We start from the raw sequence: 26,796 nt of genomic DNA on the forward strand, positions 1-26,796 counted from the left end.
CTGGCATAGTAGAAAAAAGCTGACACATTGATTCACAATATTAAATAGAAGGAACACTCTAAAGAAAAGCTGGAAGAAAAGAAGAAGAGAATGAATAAGGGGAGTCTCACTTTTCTGCTTGTTGTTGCTCCTGGCCTCTACAGCCTTTCTGAAGGTTTTTGAGAAATGGAATGGACAGTACTTGAACATCATTCTTCCTAGGAGTCTTTGCTCTTGGTGAAACACCTCTAGAATTTGAAATGTCAGAAATTATTGGGAGGAAAGGCTTCCAACCCTGCCACCTTTCACTTTCCACTCTACTTTCCCAATTTAGAAATTTATCCCCAAGGAATTTAGAAAGTTCTCCTAGCCAGGTCCCTCCATCCTTGTCTTCTCCAGAGAAAAGTTGGCCAGACATGTTGGTTATGCTGTTGTCCTCAATAGGGAAAATTTTGAATCATAGAGTCTCAAGTTGGAAGGCAATCCATGCTTAGACAGGGAACCCCCTTACAACATGATCAAGAGGTAATCACTAAGCCTCTGCTTGAAGATTGCCAATGATGAAGGGTTCATTAGTTCCTGAGGCAGCCCATTCTACTTTTGGACAGCTCTACTTTTAGGAAGTTTTTCCTTACATGCTGCCAAAGTCCTTGCTGCTTTGCTACTTTTATATATTGCTCATAGTGCTGCTGTTTGGGACTACCAAAGTCCAATCACTCAGGTTTAGTATTTGCTCTCGGGATACAGGAAGTGACCATGCAAGGCATTCGGGGTTCCTGCAGGGTCAGAACACAATCATGTCAGATGGATAGTCATCCTCAGCCCTCAAATTCCTGAGTATGGAGTATGAAGTATACTATGTCAAATGGGCAGGCTCAGTGTCATTTGGGACAAATCCAAATTGAATGACCCAACTGATCTTTAGTGCTAAGAGGCTTTAGAATTAAAAAGAGGGCCTGGCTGGAAGGCATTCATAATACACTTCTAGCCTTACATGGTGATTTTATCATTGCTTTACATGGTAATATCCTCCCCAAAATGGTGTATTTAGGGTACTGGAGGTGGGGCAAAGCAGGTGCTCAGGAAGAGTGGTCTGTGCCTATTATCCTGTTACTTATGAATTAGGTCTTCCCCAATGACTACATTGGCTATTAACCTATTGCTATCCTCTACAAACTACTCTTTGGTAGCTTTTTTCTATGTCCTGGATCTTTAAATAGTGCCAGAAATGGTAAGGCCAGATAAACTGTTTTTTCTGTTCATACTGATGCGAAAAGTTGTAAAAAAGTTATGGGGGTGGGGAGGGCTAGGAGGGTGATCCTTGTGAGTATTATAAATTTTACAGTGTAGAGGATCTCTTTCAGGAGGTGATCAGTGAATTCTTTCAATTTCTATTTTACCTTCTGCTTCTAGAATATCAGGGCAATTTCCCCTGACAATATCTTGGAAGATGATGTCTCAGCTCTTTTTTTTGATCATGGTTTTCAGGTAGTCCAATAATTTTCAAATTATCTTTCCTGCATCTACTTTCTAGGTCAGCTGTTTTTCAAAGGAGGTATTTCACATTGCCCTTTATTTTTTCATTCATCTGGATTTGCTTTATTGTGCCTTGATTTCTCAGCCTGACCCCAGGACCCTGTTCTGAAAGCTAATCTTGAGAGCATAAGGAACACATGCTTTTTCTTCCTTTGCTCCCTTTCTTGTTTTCTCTGACCTTCTGCTATAGCCTTTAATAAAGCTCATGGACTAGTGTGGGGGGAGATGTTTTCTATAATCACTTTCTTGCATAAGACCAAAATGTTCTTTTCACATTTATCTGGGGTGAGGTGGTTTTATTACTATTATACTTTAATAGCTAATCCTGGTGATGTAAAAAACTAGAGATAATGGAGGAAGGGAAAAGTAATCTTCAGGTTCAAAAGAACTGGAATGTTATTCCTAAGAAAAGGCTACAGACCCAAGGAACTATACCATCTGAGGACACACATGGGGCAGATAGAAAAAAAAAATCATGTAATTTGGAAGTTAGTAGGAACTAGGCAGTTTTAACAAAGAACTGTTAAGGTTGGTAATGTATAAAGCCCAAGGTCTTTATTACAGCCTATTTACTTCTAAAAAGGGGAGACTTAAGGCACAAAATGAAATACCTAGGGGAAAGTATCCAGGCAGGTTAGGAACAACAATAGAAAATGGTTTTAGCAGTAAAGGACACCACTAGATGTCAACAACAGTAGTTGAGCAGATACAAACAGGTCTCAGTTATGAGAGGGATCAGATAGATGCCTAGAGCCTTGGGTGGAATAATCTTCAAGCCATGACAAGAGGAAGAAAGAGGATTTACCTTGGTCCTATGGACATGCTACCCTTGGGATTGGCACACTCCTTTCTACCAAGCTCTCCCTCACACTTCCTACACTATGTATCTCACATGTATGGGTTCTTCCATAATGGAAAGATGAGTGATGACTCGTAATCAACAAAATAATAATGGTCAATTGAACATTATGGCTAAAACATGCTATCAGAGTCAAGAGGAGGGGAGAGATGACTTTAGGCTATTGATGTTGGGAAAGAGGGAGCATTTTAGCTTCTAGATACCATGTGTCTTGAGTTTGGGGAACACCCTTATTTATCATTATATGCCCTAGAAAATCTAAATAATACTTTGAAGGTTTGGAGCTTAATAAGGGTTTGAGAAGAGAGTAGGTATTTATAGTAGGGGATCAGAATGAGATCAAACAGAGAGACAGGAAAGCCCAAGTCGTTTTCAGAGAACATTAAGCCAACTCATTTTACTGGAGCAGAATATTCAAGTAGCACAATAGAAGGAAATCATTGTGATAGATAGATGACTTGGAAAGCAAAAAAACCAACTATTGACATTGAGAGCCACTGAAGCACGAGAGTGCCAGATTCACCTTTTCTATCAGAAGGGCAGGCCCTTCTCTCCTAGTTCTATCTACTGATGTTTTTGGTTACCATAGGTTACCATTTTGCTTCTCTACTAATATTTCAAGGTACAGGCACTCCCTTCACTGATGCATGTCATAGCACCCTAAAATTGATAGGCTTTGACAGTTACTTTGGATGATGCATTATCTATTCCATGGCTAATCTGTGGTTCTCTCCAAATACTTAGCTACTCTGGTGCGTAAGTGAAAACTTATGGCCCACCCCCAGGCCTGTACTCTTGCTGACATTAATGGGGAGATAGGAATTCTTTTCTGAGTTATATTTTGTACTTATACAAACCTATCTCAGCAAGCCTGCTTTTGAAGGGGGTAAGGGAGATTGTTCCTCAAATTTCCTGGGTTTAGCACTGAATGAAAGCTCTGGCTTCTCTATTGAGTCTTAGTGACAGTAGCCAAATTGCATCAATCCAACCATTCATTCAGATTTATCTCATCTCAAGGACCCATAATTAGTGCAAACAGACAACTAGAATCATAAATTCCCTGGAATTATGAGGTATGCTGGTAGTGAATGAGATAGGCCATATGGTCACCATATTCATACAGAGCCAGCCTTAATGGATTCTATTGATACTAGTTGGTTTTTTTTAACGCTTCCATGTGCTTCTACTCAGGTATCTCTGTTTTGCTTTGCTGGATCGGGAGACTGTATTGCTCTTGTTGACCCGGACAAGCAATGACAACACTCATTGACAATACAATGGCTTTGATACTGCAGATTTAAGTTGTAGAGGCCCTTCCTTCATGTTTGTTGCATGTGAAGGTATATGCCTGCCCTATGTTCTTTTTTGTTGTTGTTGAAAATGCATTTATTTTTCTTCAAATGGTCTTTTTCAAGCAATAAACAAAAACTACCAAGGATATAGAAACAACAAGCAGAGAACAAAGCAAAACCAAAACAACATATATCACACAGGCAGAGCAGACACAAGACATGTCAAGACAAAATCTTCCTTTGCAAGAAGCAGGAGGCTATTTACAAAAGTGAGGAGGGAAGTATTGCTTTGATCCTTACACCCCCCAGAAAGGCATCTTCCTTCTTGGCCTCCAGGAGGAAAACAAGTGGAGGGCAGAGGTCCCTGGGATAGTCTCATGTGGTCCAAGGTCTATGGTCATCCAACCTTTTTGGGCAATACAAGCCTAATGGCATTCCACAAGTGATTAGCAGGGCTAGATTCTATCCAAAGACTAAGGACTTCCTCTGCCCAGTTCTCAACCTCTAGCCCCTCTCCCTAGAAACTGGACCTGAGCCTTGCAGCCAACCCCCAAACTATCCTTCCAAATAGGACAAGAGAATACATCCTTTCTGAAGCTTAGAGCTATCACCCTGTCTACCTAGAGCCTGGTACCTCCAGTGGAGGCATTCACTTACACAGATCTGTGTGCTCCATAGCTGCCAAGCCAGGGAGGGGTTCACAGTATTTGTGCTCTCCAGAGAACGCTTACATAAAGGCTGTCTGGCCGCCCAAAAGCTCAGAGGAAATGTAGCTGGCAGGATTTCTCCCCAGGACAGAACTCTTCCCCACCTCAATGCCTAGTAGCCAGGGGGAAACTTCTTAACCCTTGCACCTGAGTAGGCGAGTAAGTGATAGAAGGTGCCCCTTTGTGCCAAGTTCTGCCTTCGGGTCACAGGCAGCTGGAAGAGCAAGAACTGCATGTGCAAGTGACCTAGAAGACTACAGTCATCCAGCAGGAACAGTGGCTTGCTAGAAGGCTTCCTTGCTGGAAGACTTAAAAATATCCCAGAGCAACAGCCTGGAACACATTTCCTTTTGCACTCGACCTTGGGCGAATTTCCACAACACGGATTTCAGCTTCCGCACAGCCACTTAGCGTCTCAAGAATCACCATAGACACGGAGGATTTGTGACCCTGGGCGATTCTCTTGTGACCAATCCAACAATGGTTTTCTTTCTCATTTGGGAAGTCTCCAATGACACTAGAAAACTACTGAGATCTTGGGGGAGTGAGGGAGGCTCAGCTCCCTTGCCTCCATCAAAGCACCTCTGGACGTGAAGGCCAGTGGCAAGCCTTCAAGTGGCATGTCTAGAAGCGGATGAGCAGGGTGGGGAGGGTCCGGCCCTGCAGGCCAGGCCGGATGAGGCTAGGAACTGGGCATTCAGATCCAGGAGAAGAGACGTTTCAGGGAAAACCATCAGATGTCTTCAAGAATCTGTCATGTGGAAAAGATGAGTCTGGTTCTGTTTGGCCCCAGAGGGCAGAGGAAATGATATGGGGGGCTGTGGAGAGGCTGACTTGTTTGCTCAATATGAGGGAAAATGTCCGAATGGTAACAGGAGCTCCCTGGATCTATTCCAGACAGGTCTAGAATTTCACAAAGTGGAGTGGCTACTTTGGAAAGGAGTGACCTCCACATGAGTGAAGGGCTTCAAGTGAATACCAGATAGCCATTTTTTAGGCTATTGTAGGGAAAATTCCTGTTCAGGGACAGATTGAACTAGAAAGCCTGTGGGACTCCTATTTGTCCATTCTGTGAAACTATGACCCAAGCATGAACAAAAGGACCCATTGCTTCCTCATGATGTTCAGAAAGGGGTGGGCAAGGAAAGAGAAGGTGAGATGCAGGAGTGAGTCCTCTAGAGCCACTTGAAATTTCCATCCAGGACAGCCTGAGGGGTGGTTTGGGCCAATGCCCCCCCCCCCCCGAATTCCACCCCCACTCCCCTTCCCAGTTCTTCCAGACAGCTCCCTTATTTTCCTTTCTCCCCAGGTCTCTTGTTGTGCTTCTCCAGCTGCTTAGCCCACCCCACAGAGGAAGAGCCTGAGGCCCTGGCCTCTGAAAATGTACTGCCTCCTGGGCAGCAGAGCAGAGAGCAGACAGGCTGCCCAAAAGCTTTCTGCTTACAGTGGTTGCACTGTCTGGCAAAGAACCAGGGGCAGGCCACTGTAGGACAGGAACCCATCAAGAGGCCCTCTTCCAGACAGAGAACAAGCCCAGTTAACCACGCGGCCTGGAGTTCTGGCCGAGAGGGGCCAGTATTGTTCAGCTTACTTCCTGGAAGGGACAAGAAACATAAGCCCATCTTGAGACAAGAATCCAATTTTCTCAAACCCAGACCCTCAGAAGCCCATGACCACAGTCCCCAAGAGAGCCATGAAGCTGTGTGGAAAGGGCTGAGCTCCCAAAAACAAAGGGCATGTTGTAGGCTTACTCCTGGTCCATGCCTTCAGTGGATCCCCCTGGCCTTAGTGGACTTTCAGGGGCCTTGAAGAACAGAAGCAGGAATGCTTTTTATCATTTCCAGGGAGGGGCTGACTTCACCGGGGCCCAGCTTGGCTCCCAGGCCCTGGGTTGTGTGAAGAGAGCGCTGCTGGGTGTGCCACCCTTTATGAAGGCCCACAAGATAATTCTCCACATTTGCACGGGAGAAGATAGAGGGCTGATTCATGCTGGCCAAGGGCCTTCAAAGAGGAGGCCATTCATTTCTCAAATATATAGAGAACTGCATCAAATTTATTAAAATACAAGTCATTCCCTAGTTCATAAATGGTCAAAGGATATGAACAGGCAGTTTTTAGACAAAGAATTCAAAACTATCCATAATCATATGAAAAAATTCTCTAGATCATTATTGATCAGAGAAATGTAAATTAAAACAACTCTGAGGTGCCACCTCACACCTATCAGAGTGACAAATATAACAAAAACAGAAAATATTGGATGTCGGAGGGGATGTGGGAAAGCTAGGATGCTAATCCACTGTGGGTGGAGTCCAGTTGTGAAAAGATCCAACCATTCTGGAAAGTAATTTAGAACTATGACCAAAGGGCTACTGAACTGTGCATACCCTTTGATCCAGTACTACCACTACTAGGTTTATATCCCAAAGACATCCCCCAAAAGAGAGAAAGATCTATTTGTACAAAAATATATATTGTAGCTTTTTTTTGTGGTGGCTAAGAATTGGAAATCAAAGGAATGCCCATCAATTGGGGAATGGCTAAACAAACTGGTATATGATGGTGATGGAATATTATTGTGGTACAAGAAATGACAAGCAGGATGATTTCAGAAAGACCTGGAAAGACATGTATGAAATGATGTATTGGGAAGTGAGCAGAACCAAGAGAACATTGTATACAGAGACAGCAATATTGTTTGATGAAGAACTGTGAATGACTTAGCTATTCTCAGCAATACAATGATCCAGGACAATCCCAAAGGACTAATGATGAAACATTCTATCCACTTCCAAAGAAAGAACTGATATTGGTGGAACAGACTAAAGCAGCCTATTTTTCACTTTCATTTTCTTTTCTTTTTCTTTCTTTTTTCTTTTCTTCTTTTTTTTTTTTTTTGGTAGGGCATTGAGGATTAAGTGACTTGCCCAGGGTCACACAGTAAGTAACTGTCAAGTGTCTGAGGCTGGATTTGAACTCAGGTCCTCCTGAATCCAGGACCGGTGCTTTATCCACTGTGCTATCTAGCCCTGCCCCCCCCTTTTCCTTTAATCAAGTTTGCTTATACAAAATGACAAATATGGTAATGGTTTATATAACCATACAAGTATAACCCATATCTGATTGCTTTCTGCCTCAGGGAGGGGGGAGGAGAGGGAAGGAAAGAGGGATAAAAATTGGAACCCCAAACTATAAATAAAAACGTTTATTATTTAAAAAATAAAAAACAAAACAAAAGAGGAGGCCACCAGGGGCACTTATGTCAGGGTGGACTTTAGCAAGCTTGGGTTTGGCCCTGATGTCTGAGGAACATCGCAGTGACATAAGTAAGGGGTGCCCATAAGGGACAGTGATTTTCACAGGATCTGGAGAACAGAAGAAGCACAAGAGATCACCCAGACCATCCACAGGATCCAAAGATCCCCATCCCAGGACTGTTATCTCCATTGCTGCCAGCACCAGGGGAACCATTTATGGGGAGCAGGACCCCACCACCAAGGTGATGCTTGGAAAAAAGAGGCTGTGCTGGGGTTCTAAGGACCCCCCCCACCAAGTGCCCATCTCTACCATTAGGTTGAAAAACTCGGCAAGGCCATGGCATCCTCACCCTCGCTGACCTGCTGGCTGCACTTTATACACTGAGGAAATGAGTTCCTTCTTAATAAATAGCTAGGTGGCACAGTGGATAAAGCACTGGCCCTGGATTCAGGAGGACCTGAGTTCAAATCCGACCTTGCACATATGACATGTACTAACTGTGTGACCCTGGGCAAGTCACTTACCCCCCATTGCCCTGCAAAAACAAGCAAATAAATATCTATTATTTATTATCATGATCTCCCTGTCTCTGATTTCTGGAATAGGATATTTCTTGAGACAATCACCAGGCACATAGTGAATACACTTTGGGGAGGAGATTCTATTGTAATCTACTCAGATATTTTCACTTCGGAAATTTGAGGCATCTTTTGGATTGGTTGCATACAAACCTCAATCTCTAGTTCAATACGCACTAAATTTGGGGGCAGCTAGGTGGCACAATGGATAAAGCACCTTTGCTGGATTCAGGAGGACCTGAGTTCAAATCTAACCTCAGACATTTGATACTTACTAGCTGTGTGACCCTGGGCAAGTCACTTAGCCCTCGTTGCCCTGCAAAACCCCCAAAACAATATGTACTAACTTCACAGTTTTTACCCTGGGAGAGTAAGGAAAAAGCTGAAGCTCATATACTTTGAATCAGTTTATAACACCTAGCCACTCCCACTAAGGTAAATGGGAAGAGGAAGAACAACCTCGCTACCCATTCTTTTCCTTTCAGTGCATCTTTTTTTTTTTTTTTTTTTTTTTGGTGAGGCAATTGGGGTTAAGTGACTTGTCCAGGATCACACAGCTAGTAAGTGTCAAGTATCTGAGGCCAGATTTGAACTCAGGTCCTCCTGACTCCAGGGCTGGTGCTCTATCCACTGTGCCACCTAGCTGCCCCCAGTGCATCTTTTGCAAATTATTTTCCCTTTCTGATCTGTATATGATATTTATTGACTTAATTTCATCTGGATAAAAATGGAAGGGTTATGAAAGAGAAGCATGCAGAATGATTAGCCCTGGACCGCTCCCTCATCCCTTGCTATACATTATGGTCCTAATAGACATAATCCTTTGAGAAAGAGTAGCCAGCAATTGGAACCTCTTGAATGATAATACTTAGAAGTATTCCATCCTTCATTTAATATCAAAGGACCTGGTCACCATCATTTATAGCACTTCCTCATTTCTTCCCATAGCGATCCCTTACTCATTCTGAAGCCCCTCTGAATAATCTCATAGTGATCACTTTCCAAGTGACAATGGAACCAGAACCGTACTTGGGATATGTTTGCCAGGTTTAAGTTTCTCAGTGAGGATATGCCTTATTTCATAAAGATTCTGAGATCTTCCTTGTTGGTGACCTATTGTTCTTTCCATTGTTCCAGTATATTTAATTGTTTCTCTCTTGTGATATTAATAAAGAACCAATAGGCCTCCAAGACCCAGAATCAAGGAAGGTTGCAGCTGAATGCTTTATCAGGCTTATCAGGAAATACTATATACTTCCCATGAATGTTTGGTTTCATCTCCATTGGAGAGTCCTGCTGCTCACTTCTACATTTTATAGAGGTCAGAACCAGGAATGGAAGCTTCTCTCCAGCTCCCAAAGCACTTTACTACAGAAGGTTAACAACTGTGAGATAGCTACAGGTTATTTCTTCTGGTCTATGCAGTGAACTAAAAGCCCATGGGGCTCTTTGGCCCTTTCACCATCACAATGAGGACCATTCTAAGCAATTGGACAGTCAACATCCCGGAAAATGTTGACATCTCTCTTAAAGGTCATACAGTTATTGTGAAGGGGCTCAGAGGAATCCTCCATAGGGATTTCAACCATATCAATGTTGAGCTCAGTCTCCTTGGAAAGAAGAATGTCTATGGGTGGACAAATGGTGGAGAAATTGAAAAGAACTTACAACTGTTTGAAAAATCTGTAGTCATGTACAAAACATGATCAAAGGTGTCACCCTGGGTTTTCATTACAAGATGAGGTCTGTGTATGCTCACTTACCCATGTGGAGTTTAAAATTATATGCAGTCGCCTTATATAATTTATATAATTTTCCCAAGTTTAGGGAAAATTAGCTGGGATTTCTAATATATTTGTTACTTATAAAATAGAAGCTTTATCACCAGTTTGGGGCATTAAGCATTTATTAAAGCATATCAAATATCAATAAAGAGAGAACACTTGGCTCAGAAAGTTAAGAAGAAGCCTATCTAGCCTAGAGCTCAACCTGGCCTGCTTCTTCTTCTAAGTCCTCCTCCACAAGCGCTTCTTGAGAGCCTGAGTGTGGAAGCTTCCTCCTGGTTTCAGGAGAGGCTGCCCTTCCACACTGCTCAAAGCTAATTGGCTAACATCATTCAAGTATATTGGTTTACTGGACTTGAGGGTGGTCCATGAGCAGAATGGTGTGGAGGTCAGAGTTCAGAGAACATACCCTCTGAGGGCCAGGGCTTCAGGTAGGTGTGGTTCCAATCAAGTTAACTCCAAGTGAGTCAATCAGCAAAGTCAATCCAATCAATCTCAATATAATCCCCTCGAGGGTGTGTGTGTGTGTGTGTGTGTGGGCCCCCCCCCCCACCTCTGGGTGTTCCAAAACCCATTATTTTCTCACACCCATCAATGTTGTTATTCCAGAGAATGACTCACTTGTTGAAATCAGAAATGTCTTGGATGAAAAATATATCCAAAGAGTGTGCCTGAAACCAGGTGTAGCTTGTGCTGTTTCTTAAGCCCCAAAAGATGAGTTAATTCTTGAAGGAGATGATATCAAACTTGTATCAAACTCGGCTGCCCTGATCCAACAGGCTACCACAGTAAAAAACAAGGATATCAGAAAAATTTTGGATGGCATCTATGTTTCTGAGAAAGGCACAGTGCAACAAGGTGATGAATAAGTTGGAAAAGATGCCAAAGGCAATGTCCTGAGGAGTCAACCCTTATTCATATGTCAAAATAAAAAATCCTTTTTGTCATTAAAAAAAAAAGAGCCCATAGGTTAGGAATTTCTCACTGAGTTGCAGTCCTATGCTCACTTTTTCTTGACATCTTGCCCCAATAAGGGACAGGGTGAGGAGCTTAAAACAAGGAAGGAATGATGGAATATGCGATCCTCATGCATACATACTAAAGGCAATGTCTGCCTACATTTAAGGGGTCTTTCCCCTCTCCCCACAACCTGCTGCTTTGATGGAATAGTGGGACCTGAATGAGAGAGTAAGATAGAGGTTGCCCCTGTGTCTATTAAGGAATCAATAGATATATGTCTATTATATGAGGTAACTACTACATCCAGCATGACTGTGGTTTGGACCATAGAGATGTCAGTAACAGGGGGCTGGCCCCCCAAATTCCAAGCCCACAGGGACCAGACTACAGGGAGCTAGGTTTTAGCTCAGCCAACCTCTTGGGGGCTGCACTGGGGACAAGAAGTTAGGAGAGGTGGCCTCACCTTTGAGGAGCATCCCCCATTCCAGTGTCTCAGTTTACCACAGCTACCAGGATCTATCACATGCAAAAGCTGACTGCCTCTACCTCTCTGTGGCTCAAATGAGAGGTTGAGTCAGGTGGGAGAGAGAGAAAAAAAAAGCCAAAAGGGAGGTTCCTACCTCTGGGTTTTGTGTGGTAAGAGGAGAGAGGAATTTCCTGTACCCTGCAATGTTGGGTGCCAATTATGTTATGGGGGAAATTGGTGGGGGTTGGGGTTGGGGGTTCATAGGAATTCCTCTTGAAAGAATTACTCCCTCTTGCACACAAATCCAATTAGAATAAAATATTTTATTTGGGTGCTAGAGAAAGGAAACCAAGAGATAAGTACTTGGACTTCTCATGGGGAGAAGACATGGAATAGAGGCATGGTTCTCTGAGATACCTCTCTCCTGAGGAGAAGACAGGCAAATACTTTTATAGAGGACTGGTTATGATCCAATGGGGTGATCATCTGACTGTGGAAAGTTCCCTTATTGAGGGAGGACTGTCCCCTACTGGTGGTGGTTGGGAGAAGTTCAGTGAGAGGCAGTTCTCATCTCTGGAGCCATCTCTGTTTCCCTCACAACCCAAAGGCAGCAGCCACGCCCAATGGTCCTATCTCTCCTGCTTCAAGGTATGTCTCAAGGAGAAGACCCATGTCAGCTGGACAGGTCAAACTTCAACAGTCCTACCCCATTACAGTACTCAAGGTGGTAGTAATTATTGTGATGCTCTAACCTACTAGTTTTATTCTGATGCTAGTACACATATTATTGCGTATAAATATGCATTTAGCTGTAATTTCACCACCTCCTTTAAAAAAAAAAAGACAGTATAAATGTAGTAGTTTTAGTACAAGGAGTTTTGGATTATTAGAGTGTTTTGTGGAAGTTGAAGTGACTGAATTAGTAAAACCAGCACCTTAACTGAGTTAACTCAGCTCAGCTCACTTAACCTTTTCAAGGCAAAGAACAATGGAGTGACTCCTGATATATTAACTAATCCCTCTGGGATGTGCTATAGCTTTGCCTCCCTAGTCACAATACAGCCATTAGATAGCTCTGGCTCTCTTACTCATTTTGATCTTGTGGCTGATGTTAATATAAGCATTTATATCCATTTTGTTGGGTGTTTCCTCTTTCAGGCATTTAGTGATAACTCCAGAGGGTGATCAGGGTGGGAAGTGCCCACAGCAAGCTAAGCAGCCACTGCCATTATTCATTGTTATTACCCAATCATTGCTCTTAATCTTTGTCTTTCTTTAGGATTCCTTGAGATGGATATGGGGGTGCCTGTCTTCCATACATTGGCTTATGTGCATAAGGGTCAGGTTTTTCACTCCTTTCTTTCTGTGATTTTCAGGGCAGTTCCTAAATCAGTCACCAGAACCAAAGTAGAAATACTTTAGGGAGAAGATTATAAGGCAATCAAGAGGTATATTTTGATATTTATTAATTCCTGTAATTACATCTCAATAATCTTTGAGTCCCCATCCCAGTTTATTAAATATTATTTAATAAATTGAAGAAACCTCTTTCCCCAAAACTTGTGCTAATCTCTCTTACCTATATCAAACCCTTTAAAATCTCCTAGGTTCAAATAAATGTCAACTTTACTGACTATACCATATATCAACCATGTAACCAAAAACAAAGATAGAAATGATTATTTCCAATATGTCAACTGTGATCATGATCACAAAGTCACCTTTGATCATGACTACAACTGTTCCCTCTTGAATTCTGTAAATGCAGCTCCACCATTCAAATGTCTCAGGATAATAATTGAAGCCTCTTCTCAAGAATTCTCTTCATGTTTCTTTGTAAGATAAGGGTTAAACTCAGTTCTCTCAGGATATAAGTTCTCTTTGTCCTTTTTCTCTGTCATCTCTTCATCCATCACAGTTAACAGTCTCTCCAGAATGACAGTTAATCTCTCATCCCACTGAGGTTACACAGCATACTATAGTAGAGTAGCCACCAATCTGCTGCTATATTATTCTCTCCAGATGCCATCACATCATAAATCTGAGGCACCTTCTGGATTGGCTGCCTACATACCTAAATGTTTTATTCAATATTATCTGTCTTTACAGTTTGGACTGGGGCATAATATATAGATAGTGATAATATTGATATGATAACAGTTTTAGATAAGGGGAAGATACCTAGTATAGTAAGAAGTGAGAAGTAAAATGAGTTGAGAGGAAGCCTCACTCCTCTCTTGGCCCTCAACTCTCACCTCCCCATTGGGTTCTAAGCTGGACATAATTTTCCTCTTGGTCTCTGAGAAATAGAATGAACAACATTTCCATTTCTTTCTTCTTACTAATCTTCAAACATAGACTCACCTCATGAATTGAAATGGAAATGAATTGAATTGGGAATTAATTGAAATGAGGAATTATTGGGGATAAGAACTATCTTCCTCCTCATATTCTACTCTCCACTCCAGGTTTCCATTTTGGAAGTTTATCTCCTTGTTATAACCTGAAAGTTCCCCTCTCCAGGTGACTTCTCTATCTCTTACAGAGAGGGAGAAAACTCATATTGGGTATGTTGTTCCTAGAAATGGAGATTGAGAATCAAAGAGTTTATGAGTTGAATGGTATCTCAGTGGTCATCTATTCTAGTTTACATCTATCCTAGAATCCTTCTGCAACATGATTTCATTTAATATCTCCATGCCTTTGGATAGCTTCCATACCTGTCATACAGTCTTTACCTCTTGCTAGTGCTCTCCAAAAATTATGTTGTATTTACTTTGTATTTATTTGCATTTTACTATATGTGTATATGTTGTTTCTTACAATAGAATGTAAGCTCCTTGAGGGCAGTGACCATATTGTTTTTGTCTTTGTATTTCCCTTTGTCTAATCCAGTGCGTGACACATATTAGGTGTTTAATAAATGCTTGTTGAATTGAATTGAATAAAATTGGTCATCAAGCCTCTCTTTGAAGACTTCCAATGACCAGGAACTCATTACTCCTTGGGACAGTTCATTCTACTTTTGGACAGCTCTAGTTTTAAACAGGTTTTCCTTACATATTATCAAAGCCATTGCTACTCTGTTACTTTCATACATTGTTCATAGTTCTCCCATTTGGGGCTATCTTAATCTAGCCACTCAAGATCAGTATCTAGTTTAGAGGGCCTCAAAATGACCACATGAGGCACCGATGGTTATAGTTTTAGGTAGAGTTCTTGGAAGGATAAAAATGATCAAGAAACATTCATGTCAATGTCATTGTCAACCTAGTTCTGAGGTAAAAAGTGAGCTATGTTGAATGGGGCAGAGAGGTGAGTACCAGCATCTTATTTTTGGGGGGACAACAAACCAAGGATGAATCATTCATCTTTAGTATTAGAGAACTTCATACCCAAATTTTATACCTCTTTTACACTTGATACAACAGTACTCACAGAATCCTTCTGACTCTGCTAGGAGATTTTACCATTGTTGTCTTACATGATAATATCCTCTTCATGATGGTATTATTTAAAGGTATTTTTGGGAAAGGCTGGAACTCAGGAAGAATGTTCCATGACTGACATATTGATGCATATAGAGTCGGTACAAAAATTAATCCTTCCTTTACTGGTCTATGGGATAGCAGTAATCAACTGCTATCCTGCACAGACCATCCCTTGGTTATTCATAGCTATGTCTGACTTGTAAAGCATAAATCTGTGATTTGTGTTAACAGTGCTATGGCCACCATTGCCATGAGTAATAAAATATAAAGAGGGAGGGGGATAAACTGGTGACTCCTAAAAGTATTCACAGAATTACTTGAGATATCATGAGAGTGAAAGGAAGACTTGTGCTTTCCTTCCTCTCTTCCCCATTCTCAATTTCCCCGACCTTCTGTTACAGCTCCCACTGCTGATGCACGGGTATAAAGGAGGTAGCTCCTGTATCCACTCTCTTCTGTAAGACCAAAATTACCTCTTCTCAGATATTTGGGAAGATAGTGATTTGATGGCTCCTCCTGATAATATCAAGAATAGGTTTTCATGGGTGGAAGGTTGGGGAAATAGCAATTCAAGGGAATCAGAATATTATCTTCCAGAGAAAAAGATATGGGCCCAATGGGTTATGACAACAAGAGAGACATGGGAGCAGAAAAAAAAGTAGGAATTTTGGAATTATTGCTAATATCTCAGTTTTCCTCAGGGACTAGGAAGTTTTTTTTTTTAATTCAATTTTATTTTCACTTCCAAATTCTCTTCCTCTCTCATCCATTAAGAAAGGAAGACAAATAAACCATGACAAATATGTTTAGACATACAAAACAAGTTTCTGCATTAGCCATGTTCAACAAAAAAGAAAAAGAAAGAAGAAACTATGCTTCGTTCAGTTTGCACTTTAAGTCCATTCTCTTTCTGGAGGTGGATAGTGTATTTCATCATAACTTTTTGGAATTGTGTTGATCCAAGTTATTTAAGTCTCTCAAAGTTGGTTATCTTTCAGAACTGCTGCTACCGTATAAATCGCTGCCATGTTTCTGCTCACTTCTCTCTGTTCAGTTCATACAAATCTTATCAGGTTATTCTGAAACCATATCCCTTTCATCATTTCATACACTACAATAGTACAACATCACATTCATATACTACAACTTGTTCAGTCATTCCCCAATTGATGGGCATCCGCTCAGTTTCCAATTCTTTACCACCATAACTTTGGACACATGGGCACTTTTCCTTTTCCTTTGATTTCTTTGGTCTAGACACCTAGTAGTGACATTGCTGGAGCAAAGGGTGTGAACAGTTTAATAGTTTTTTTTAAATCATAAATCCAATTGTTCTCCAGAATGGTTGGACTAGTTCACAGCTCCAGCAACATTATATTAGTGTACCCATTCCCAGGGTGGCCCCCACTCCCACCCCACCCCCATATCCTCCAGAATTTGTCATTTTGACTAGGAAGTTTTCACAAAGAAGCACAATGGTCAGTAATTAATAAGGTACAAAATACTTTTATTATGGCATGTATAATTCCCACAATGAGAGGCTTAAATCCTAAAATGAAGCCATCAGATGGCAGGGGATGGCAGAGCAGGGGCAACAACCTTATGAAGAGGATTTTAGGGTAAAGGATACCACCAGTTGTCAATCACAGATAGCAGGGGTGCATACAACCAAATCTCTGTCACTACTGCCGCTACAACCTCATATGCTGCGGTCTTCAGGAGAGCAATAGAGACTGCAGCAGAAGGGTCAGGGAAAGTAAGAATGGAGAATTGAGGAAGGAAAGCATGAATGTTCCCTATTTCCTCAGAATCAGCCCCAGGGTCATCAGGATTGTGAAAGCTCAATTAATGCTGTCTTCAGAAGGAGGAAAGTAATGGTAGGGTGTCAGGGATGGAAGGGTGTTGGGTTTTTTTTTTTTTCATAGAAGCTGCAATTGGGATTGGTACATCCAGCCCCACCAGATCCTCCAGCACTCTTTCTACTTGATGTGTGGGACTTTTTGGTTCTTCCACATTGGAAAGATGACTGATAAGACACTGGCAAAAAAAAAAAAAAGAAAAAAAGAAAAGAAAAAGAAAAGGCAATTGCCAAGTGATTGGAATAGCCAAAAAGTGACATCCAAGTTAAGAGGAAGAAAAGATTACTTTAGACTATGGTAATCAAGGAAGAGAATTTGAGCTACTAAATACTATCTATGTATTTCACAGGTAGGAAGTTATGACTTACTCATCTTTGTAGCTCTTTGAAAGCTTTGCCAAGTGTTGTGAATATACTAATACTAAATAAGAGTTTGTTGTGGAAGAGAAGGAATGGAGAATGGACTGGATTTTGATTGCTGGAGAGGGAGGGGGAAGGCAGAATTTCTGGGGTTGGGTAAAAATAAAATGACCAAAAAAGAGAAAAAAAAACAAGTTCTTTTCAGGGACAATTTTTTTTTTTGCAGGGCAATGAGGGTTAAGTGACTTGCCCAGGGTCATACAGCTAGTTAAGTGTAAAGTTTCTGAGGCTGGATTTGAACTCAGGTCCTCCTGAATCCAAGGCCAGTGCTTTATCCACTGTGCCACCTAGCTGCCCCCTTTTCAGGGACTATTAAATAGATCAAGTTGACTGGAGCAGATTTTTGAAGCAGAATAAAGAAGTAAGTGGGGATAGCCTTTTGGGAGGTCAATTATGAAAAATGGTAAAAGGCAAGCATTTGGACTTTTACTGTTAGCAGAGGGGTATCCTTGAAAAAGGAGAATAGCTAACTCATATATCTTTTTTTTTTTTTTTAGGGCAATGAGGGTTAAGTGACTTGCCCAGGGTCACATAGCTAGTTAAGTGTCAAGTATCTGAGGCTGTATTTGAACTCAGGGAGTCCTGAATCCAGGGCAGGTGCATTATCCACTGCGCCACCTAGCTGCCCCATAACTCATATATCCGCACCCTTCTCACCTGGCTTGTTTTTCTCTATTGCTCTCCCTGGTCATTGTAAGATTCTACATTTTGCCCATTCATTCATTCAACAAGTATCTAGTGCCTACTATCTGCCAGACACTATGAACACAAAAGGAAAAACAAAAATGATACCTCCCATCTATTGGGGTTGAGGGTAATCAACTCAAACAAGTAAATATAAAATAAACAATGAAAACATAAAGTTATGTTGGGAACCATAACAACTGAGAGAATCAGGAGAAGCTCTGTGTTAGGAGTATGTATATTGTGTTGAGCTGAATCCTCTTACTTTTAAGATTTCAATGCTCCCAAAATCTATAATTTTGTATGTGTGGGTATGCTATCCACATAAATAATTTAGTAGATTTTCTTTGAAAATGGGTATGGCTGAATAATTCATTACTGTATGGTCAACCTGTAGATGAATCTCTCAAAACACTTTTGTGGCCAGTACCTGACTACTATGGGTAGTTATGTGGCTCAGTGGATAGAATTCCAGGCCTGGAGTTGGTAAAACTCATTATCCTGAGTTCAAATCTGGCCTCAGACACTTACTAGCTGTGTGACCCTGGGCAAGTCACTTAACCCTGTTTGCTTCAGTTTCCTTTTCTGTAAAATGATGTGGAGAAGGAAATGCCAAAACACTCTAGTATCTCTATCAAGAAATTATGCCCCCCCCAAAAAATGGGGTCACGCAAAGTCAGATATGACTGAACAACAATAAACCTTGACTGTTCATAACAAGATCAAAGTGGTGTTGTCAACCATATGCTCACTGACACCCAATATTTGCATCATCCAACACCCCACAGTACTCTGGGTGCTATGTTTTATATGAAAAAGGCTACAATCACTACCACTCACCATAAACATCAAACTATAAAGAGGTAGGAGCCTAGAATAGTGATTCCTATAACTGTCCACAGCATAAACTGGGTGTGTAGAGCCCTGTTGAGTCTGTTGAGGTAGGTAGGTGGCATCATAGATAGAATGCTGGACCCAGAGTCAAGAAATGAAAAAAACAACTGTTTTAGGCAGTTACTGGCTGAGTAACCCTGGGACCTTTCTCATCAGATAGGGTAAAGTGTCCCAATTATATTTTTGATACTTAATCGTGGTCATCCCAAACATTTGGCTCCTTGGTTGGAGGAAAAAGCAATTGTCATGTTCAAGGAAATTGGTAGCTATGCTCCAGAGAAGAGCTTTGTACTCAAAAGAGCAAAGGCCATATGGAGCAGGAAGGGGAAAAAAAGGTGTACTAGATTGCTGGTGGTGCAAATGAGAAGACTAGGGGTCTCCAGTCATCCATGAGAAACAAAGTTCAATCACAGAGTGCGCAGTATATATACAGAGAGATAAAATGCAGCTGGTCGGCGTGTCCATCCAGGGGAACAAACTAAAAAAATGTAACTTTAGAATTTTCACAATGATGAATACAGGAAGAAAGTATTCTTTACAGGGAATGGTTAGTTTTAACCAAAACACATTGTTCAGTGTATTCTATTTGATTTCTATGTTTGTTAATTTATGTATCCTTGGAGTCACATCACTAGTCTTCCAGCTGGTGACCCTGAGGTCATTGCTCAGGTACAGCAATCATGCTATATTTCATTAACCCATTCCAATCTAGCCACCCCACTAGATGGCTTCTAAGGCCCCTTTCAGCTTGAAATCTGTAATCCTATGGAAAGAAACTAAAATGGCTGGAATTTGGGGAGTTACTATTATAGGGACTACCCCAGTTCTCCCAAGGATTTGATTTTTCATATACATGCATAGACAAAAGCAAAGGCTAGTAATGCACAAGTCAATAGGCCTTTATTAAGGTACAATTAACTCCTGAAAGGGTGTCTTAATCCCTTTAATGGAATAACCAGAGGAAGAGACATGGCAGAACAGAGCCCAAGGGAAGAGAGATTTCACTCAAAGGAGACCCCACTTTTGGAAGTAATTGAGAGTTACTAGAGAGTATGGAAACAACCAGATATATCAGTTATAGGCTGTGTGATAGTCCATGGCATGACAAGCTGTGGGGGTGAGGTCAGTTATGGTCCTTTGGAGAGGACCCAGTTCACCCAAACTTTCTATTACTCCTAATATTTCTTGGTTCCAATAACAATAATAGCTAACATTTATATGTCTTTAAGGTTTGCAAAGCACTGTGAAAGCATCATTTTTATCCTTGTAACAATCCTGAGAAGTAGGTGTTATTATACTAATTTTATAGATTAGGAAACTGAGGCAAAAGAGTCACCTAGGATTGCACAGCTAGTCTGAGGCAGTATTTCAACTCAGGTCTTCCTAACTCTATTCATGGTGCCTCTTAGCTGTCCTTAAGTAATTTATACTTGCCAAATGAATGCTATAGACAAATAATGCTTTCAAGGTTGAGATAATTATAAGATGTAGAAGTCAGGGAAGAGGGGGGACTTGAGATACTAACTACATGCTACCCATAGAAGGTAAGAACACTCTTGCCTTTGTATCTCCAAAAAAGCTTAGCATTACGTTGAGACTAAATTGGTGCCTAATAAAGTTCTTTAGATGAAGGAACAAATAATGGTTATGACCGTGCTTGGTGGAGACAAGAGGTAAGACATTCTTGGTAGGGGTATTGGAATGAGAAATCAAGAAGAACAAAATGTCCAAGTGATTCCCAAGGAGTCATAAGTGAGCCAATCTCTGGAGCATAGAGATGATATAAAAAGATAAGGAGGGAAAAAAGCAAGAGGTAAATTGTATATGGTCTAAAAGCCCACATTTAAGAATGATCAGAGTACAGCTCTATAGATGCACATGCATTTTTTAAAAAACAGGATTTCAAAAAGGTATATTGATATGGTACATAATAGGTTATATGTTATAAATTTTCAAAGGCATGTAGATTTTTAAAAGGATATATATATATTTAAATAAACATAACTGACACTTGATAACTTTAATAAATAGAAGAGAACAGAATAATTGAGTTTAGTAACTGACAGGAACTTCAGAAACCATTTTAGTGTAATCTATATCCAAAAAAAGATTTCCTACTATAATATTTCCAATGAATGAGAGTGGACATCCAGTCTATCCTTGAAAACTTCTAATGATCAGAAACCCACTACCTCTTGAAGAAACCTCCTTAATTTTTGTGTAGCATTAGCAGTTATGAAGTTTTTCTCTGTATCCAGCCTATTCTTGTCTCTTTGAAGCTTCCCACTGCTCCTTGTTCTGCCCCTTGGGCTCAAATGTGATCAAGTCTTCAAGATATGTCATTCAACCATGACCACTGAATTTTCTTTTCTCCAGACTAAATATCTCTAAGTCCTTCAATTAGTCTTCATAAAATATGAAACTAAGGATCATCTTATTTACTCTTCCAAGGACATTGACTAGATCTTTTCTTAAGAAACTAGGGTCTAACCATAACTATCCCATCTTGTACTTGTGAAGTTGGTTTTTTGAACTCCAAAGTAAGACTTCACATTTACATTATCAAATGTAGTCATGTCTGATGCATTCCAGTACTTTAGCATGTCAAAAGCCTTTTGCATTCTGATTTCATATTGTAAGTTAGGTATTCTAGTCTTGTTAAGGATACCACCTGTACCCTCTCTCATTTCTTACTCTTGGACAATATTTTCCAATGAATTTGATTAAACAGAGCCAAAGAACAGTCATTAGTGGTCCAATATCAACTTGTAAAGAGATCTGTAATGTTCCAGGAATCTGGTACTTGGTCTTGTGCTGTTTAACATTCTTATTGATGACTTAGATTAAGACCTGTTCTTTGGCTCTGTTTAATCAAATTCATTGGGAAATATTGTCCAAGATTAAGAAATGAGAGAGGGTCCAGGCTTATAGACTACATAGAAGCCCCAGAGATACACTATGAATATTTTGGGAATAGAATCAGGATATAGAAAGCTTCAAAGAAAAATGGAATAGATCATATTCTAAAAAACAAACTCATTACTGGTGTGGGAATAATCCCCAAATCAGATATTTGTGTACCAAGATAATTGTACCAAGTATATTTTTTAAAGGGCATATTACTTGAAGGACTATATTTGTGCAAGAAAATCCAGAAACTGGAGGCAGGGGAAGCAGAATGGAAATCATTAGGGTGACAGTGGAGGGTAGAACAAAGGTGATTTTGTCATTGGGTGAGGAGTTTGGGAATATCAAAAACCCAGCACAGAGGTGTGAAAAAGTAGCTATGGGAGACTTCAATAAGCAGTCACCGATAAGTTCTTTACTGCTCCAAACATTTAAAGAACCCAACAAAGGGAAATTCTTTTCTGAAACTAATCCTCACTATCAGGGAAGAATTGGTGGTTAGGGTAGAAATGATGGGAACTCTGGGAGAGAGGGGATGTTACCTCTTAGAATCTGTGATAGAGGATAGGAAACTAGGCTTACTCTATCATGCACACTAGATATGGATAGAGTAGATTTCAAAGGATTCAAGAGGATATGTAGGATCTCCCAGATGACTTTCCCCCTCTGGTTCAGGTGGAGACAAATAATTCTTCCACAAAGAAGCTAGAAATATTGCCAAAGATAGGGTCTTGGACAAGAACCTAAAGATCATGAAGATACAGTCTGTGTTTTCTTCACTGTTTCTCATTGACAGGGCTGAAGGAAAAAATGGATGTCAAAAGTGAATAGCTAGCTAAGAATATAGTACATATCTAAGAATGCGATTTGGATATAGGCATGACAGACTTATCAGGGATGGAGTACAACCAACAAAGTCTGTTAAGAATGCAAAAGGATAAAGGAAGCTAGAAACCAGTCACAATGCATGAAGAATAGCTGTCAAGATACCCAGAATTTATAGGTTATGGGGATATTAGAAATGAAATAGTAGAAAGAGCCGTGACTTCAATAAGAGATATTAGAGCCATCTAGGTAGCATAGTGGATAGAGTACCAGCCCTGGATTCAGGAGGACCTGAGTTCAAATCTCGCTTCAGACACTTGACACTTGCTAGCTGTGTGACCCTAGGCAAGTCATTTAACCCCAATTGCCTCACAAAAAAAAAAAAGAGAGAGAGAGAGAGAAGAAAGAAAAAAATGAGATAGTAGCTTTCAGCTAGAGATCTTAATGCAAGAAGTCAAATTTAACTTCATAGGAATCACTAAAACTTGGTGGGATGAAACTTGTAAATAGAATGGGCCTCCGAATATGTAAGTCTTAACTCAGAAGAAATAACATGTAAAATATTTTTATTTCTATCTTTTGTTTTTACATTGCTTAGATTTTCCCCTTTATCTCTCCCTTTCCAAGAAAGCCTATGTTTTCAGTAAAACCAATCAACACACTGAAAAAAATTAACAATTTGACATTTTTTCAATGTTCCACACCTGGGGAATCCCAACCCATCTCTGCAAATGTTCATGATTATGCAACATTCAGTTTTGTAGTTGTCCTTTCCATTTATATTGTGTTTGTTTTGCTGGTTCTACTTAATTTTTCATCCATTTATCTTTTCCATGATTCTATGTATTTATAGTGAATAGAATGACACCAAGACAAAATGAGATATTTTTCTTCAGGGCAAGATTGTTAACAGTGATACGTATTTTTTTGAGTCTAAAATAATTTTATTTGATAAGCTATGACATTTTAATAAGTGTACAACATCTGGGGCTAATAAAAATATTTTTATATTTTAGAGTTCACCTGTCAAGAAAACATAAAACTCTAATTCTATAGTATAACATAGATTACAGATGGCATATATTTGGGTGGCTTCATTTCCTTCGTTATTAGTAGAAATAAAAAGGGACCACCTTTTTCCTTTTTTCTTCTATCTGATATGGAATTGTGAGAAGAAAAATCTGAGAAAACACATTGAAGGGAAACTAAGTTTCTTTTTTTTTTTTTAATTTTTGCAGGGCAATGGGGGTTAAGTGACTTGCCCAAGGTCACACAGCTAGTTAAGTGTCAAGTGTCTGAGGCTGGATTTGAACTCAGGTACTCCTGAATCCAAGGCCAGTGCTTTATCCACTGCGCCACCTAGCTGCCCCGAAACTAAGTTTCTTAATAATATTCCTGATTATTATTTATTTTCTGGCTTCAGTTCAGTCATGTTTAATATGAGAGGCATCATTCTAAAATAACATGAGGGGGGGCAGCTAGGTAGCGCAGTGAATAGAGCACTGGCCTTGGAGTCAGGAAGACCTGAGTTCAAATCCAGCCTCAGATACTTAACACTTACTAGCTGTGTGACCCTAGGCAAGTCACTTAACCCCAATTGCCTCACAAAAAAAAATTAATAAAATAACATGAGGAATTTAGCTTCTAGATCAATATTTTAAGTAACAGCTTTACAAAGGTGCTAAAAGTACAGGGACTTGGGAAAAACTCATCTCATCATATATGCCTCAATAGAGCTATAACTAGGGATTCTGAAACCCAGGGCAAATTCAACTGGGATTGGGCAGGGTGGGAAAGTCAAAGTGTGTATGGTTGAAGAAAGATACATAACTATTAATAAAATAAACACTTCAGCAAATATCAATTAGGCTAGCAGTCACCAATAAATTGGGTCAATGGCCTCTCTCAATGACCAAAGACCCCAAGTGAGGTGTGACAGGGTCTTTTAAAATGAGGTGTTCTCATTGACCTGATGGTACATTATTTGGCAAAGATAAGACAATCCCAGTTAGTAGACATTTTTAAAAAAATCATAAAAGTATTTTATTATTTTCCAGTTACATGTAAAAAGTTTTCAATATTTGTTTCATAAGATTTTGTTCCAAATTTTTCTCCATCCCCCTCTTCCTTCCCTCCTCCCAAAGACAGAAAGCAATTTGATATAAGTTATATATGTACAATCACATTAAACATTTTTGCATTAGTTATCTTGTGAAAGAAGAATCAGAACACAAGGGGGAAAAACCTCAAAAAAGAAAAAACACCTCAAAAGTATAAACAGTATGGTTCTATCTGCATTCAGAATCCACAGTTTTTTTCTGGATGTGGAGGAAATTTTCCATCATAAGTTCTTTGGAATTGTCTTGGATCATTGTATTGCTGAGAAGAGCTAAATCTATCACAGTTGATCATTACACAATGTTGCTGTTACTGTATACAATGTTCTTCTGGTTCTGCTCACTTCACTCAGCATCAATCCACTTAAGTCCAGGTTTTTCTGAAATCTGCCTGCTCATTTCTTATAGCACACTAGTATTCCTAATCGGATTACTTTTTTGTGGGAGGGTGTAATTCTTTATGTATACCTATTATTGTTTTGTTTTTTTTTTGGTGAAGCAATTGGGGTTGTGACTTGCCCAGGGTCACACAGCTAGTAAGTGTTAAGTATCTGAGGCCGGATTTGAAGCAGGTCCTCCTGAATCCAGGGCCAGTGCTCTATCCACTGCACCATCTAGCTGCCTCAGCACAATAGTATTCCATTACATTCATATACCACAACTTGTTTAGCCATTCCCCTATGATAAGGGCTAAAATTCTAGCTAGTCTGTCTAAAATATCTAATGAGTGGTCGCCAATAAATTATAAGCTTTAGCAAGAGTTAGACTTTTAAGCATTTATTAAAGAGAATAAGAATTTGGTAAAGAGAGAGAAAAAGGCCTACATTCATCTATCTATTAAAGGGAGAGCCCATTTCTAGCTCCCTTCTCCATCAGCGTCCTCAGGAAAGAGAGAGAGAAAGAGCGCCTGGCTTCCCCTTCCTCCTCCCACCAGCAAACATCACTTCCTAACGCCAAAGAAAAGACGCATGGTCTTGCCCTCAAAGACCTTCCTTCATGGCGGAGCTTTTCTACAGTAAGTCTCCAGCAGGTGGCATCATTCCAATTGTTACACCTATTGATGGGCATTCCCTTGATTTCCAATTCTTTGCCACCACAAAGAGAGCTGCTATAAATATTTTTGTACATGTGGGTCCTCTTCCCTTTTCTATGATCTCTTTGGGATACAAAGCTAGTAGTGGTACCACTAGGTCAAAGGTTATGAACAGTCCCATAGCCCTTTGGGCAGAGTTCCAAATTGCTCTCCAGAATGGCTGGATCAGTTTGTAGGGACCAATTTTTAATTGGGGAGTGTTAGCTAGGTGGCCCTCTGCAATACTGGGGCAAGGAAGGAGATCAACAGCCTCCCTCAAAACAGAGCAGGATTTATTTAACAAGAACAAACTTAAAGGAACACAAATAAGATCAGGAGGATTAAGGGAAAGGAAATAAAATGGGGAAAGGGAAATTATACAACCTGAACACCACCACCACCCAGGAATCAGCTGAGAACACACAGCAGCATCCTGTCGCCTTCCAGCTTCAAGCTAGAATGGCGACAAACCTCCCTTCTTCCCAGCAGACCCCAGGCTGACCACCCCCAGCCCCCAGAATTGGCTGGCTGCTCTGACAGTCACATGACTGCCCTCACTGGGCTTCCAATCATTATAATTTTGCCAGGCCCATGTAGGCATCGGCGAGTGGTGATGACGTGAGGTGCCAGTGTCATGGTGATGGCTACAACCAGTGGGTGGAGCACTGTGCGGTTTGCAGAGCCCCAGGCCGGTGTGTGTGCCGTGGTTTTTTTTTTTTTTAATTCTATCCAAAAGATGGGGTCATAAACACCTCAAATGGGGGCAGCTAGGTGGCACAGTGGATAAAGCACAGGCCATGGATTCAGGAGGACCTGAGTTCAAATTCGGCCTGAGACACTTGACATTCACTAGCTATGTGACCCTGGGCAAGTCACTTAACCCTCATTGCCCTGCAAAAAAAAATCCCCAAAAACAAAACAAAAAACCCATGAAAACCTCAAATAACAATTCTTTTCAAGTTTAAAGCTCTACCAACAATGCACTAGTGTTCCAGTTTTTCCACAGCTTCTCCAACATTATTTTCCTTTTTTGTCATATTAGCCAATCTGATGGGTGGTACCTTAGAGTTGTTTTAATTTGCATTTCTCTAATCAATAGTGATTTAGAG

At 40.5% G+C, this 26,796-nt stretch overlaps 1 pseudogene; it reads left to right on the forward strand.

The window, feature by feature from the left end:
- The first annotated feature begins 9,678 nt into the window (after positions 1-9,678).
- On the forward strand, positions 9,679-10,862 carry LOC122743098 (annotated as a pseudogene).
- The last annotated feature ends 15,934 nt before the right edge of the window (positions 10,863-26,796 follow it).

Source organism: Dromiciops gliroides, chromosome 2, assembly GCF_019393635.1.
Source record: "Dromiciops gliroides isolate mDroGli1 chromosome 2, mDroGli1.pri, whole genome shotgun sequence".
Taxonomy (NCBI): Eukaryota; Metazoa; Chordata; class Mammalia; order Microbiotheria; family Microbiotheriidae; genus Dromiciops; species Dromiciops gliroides.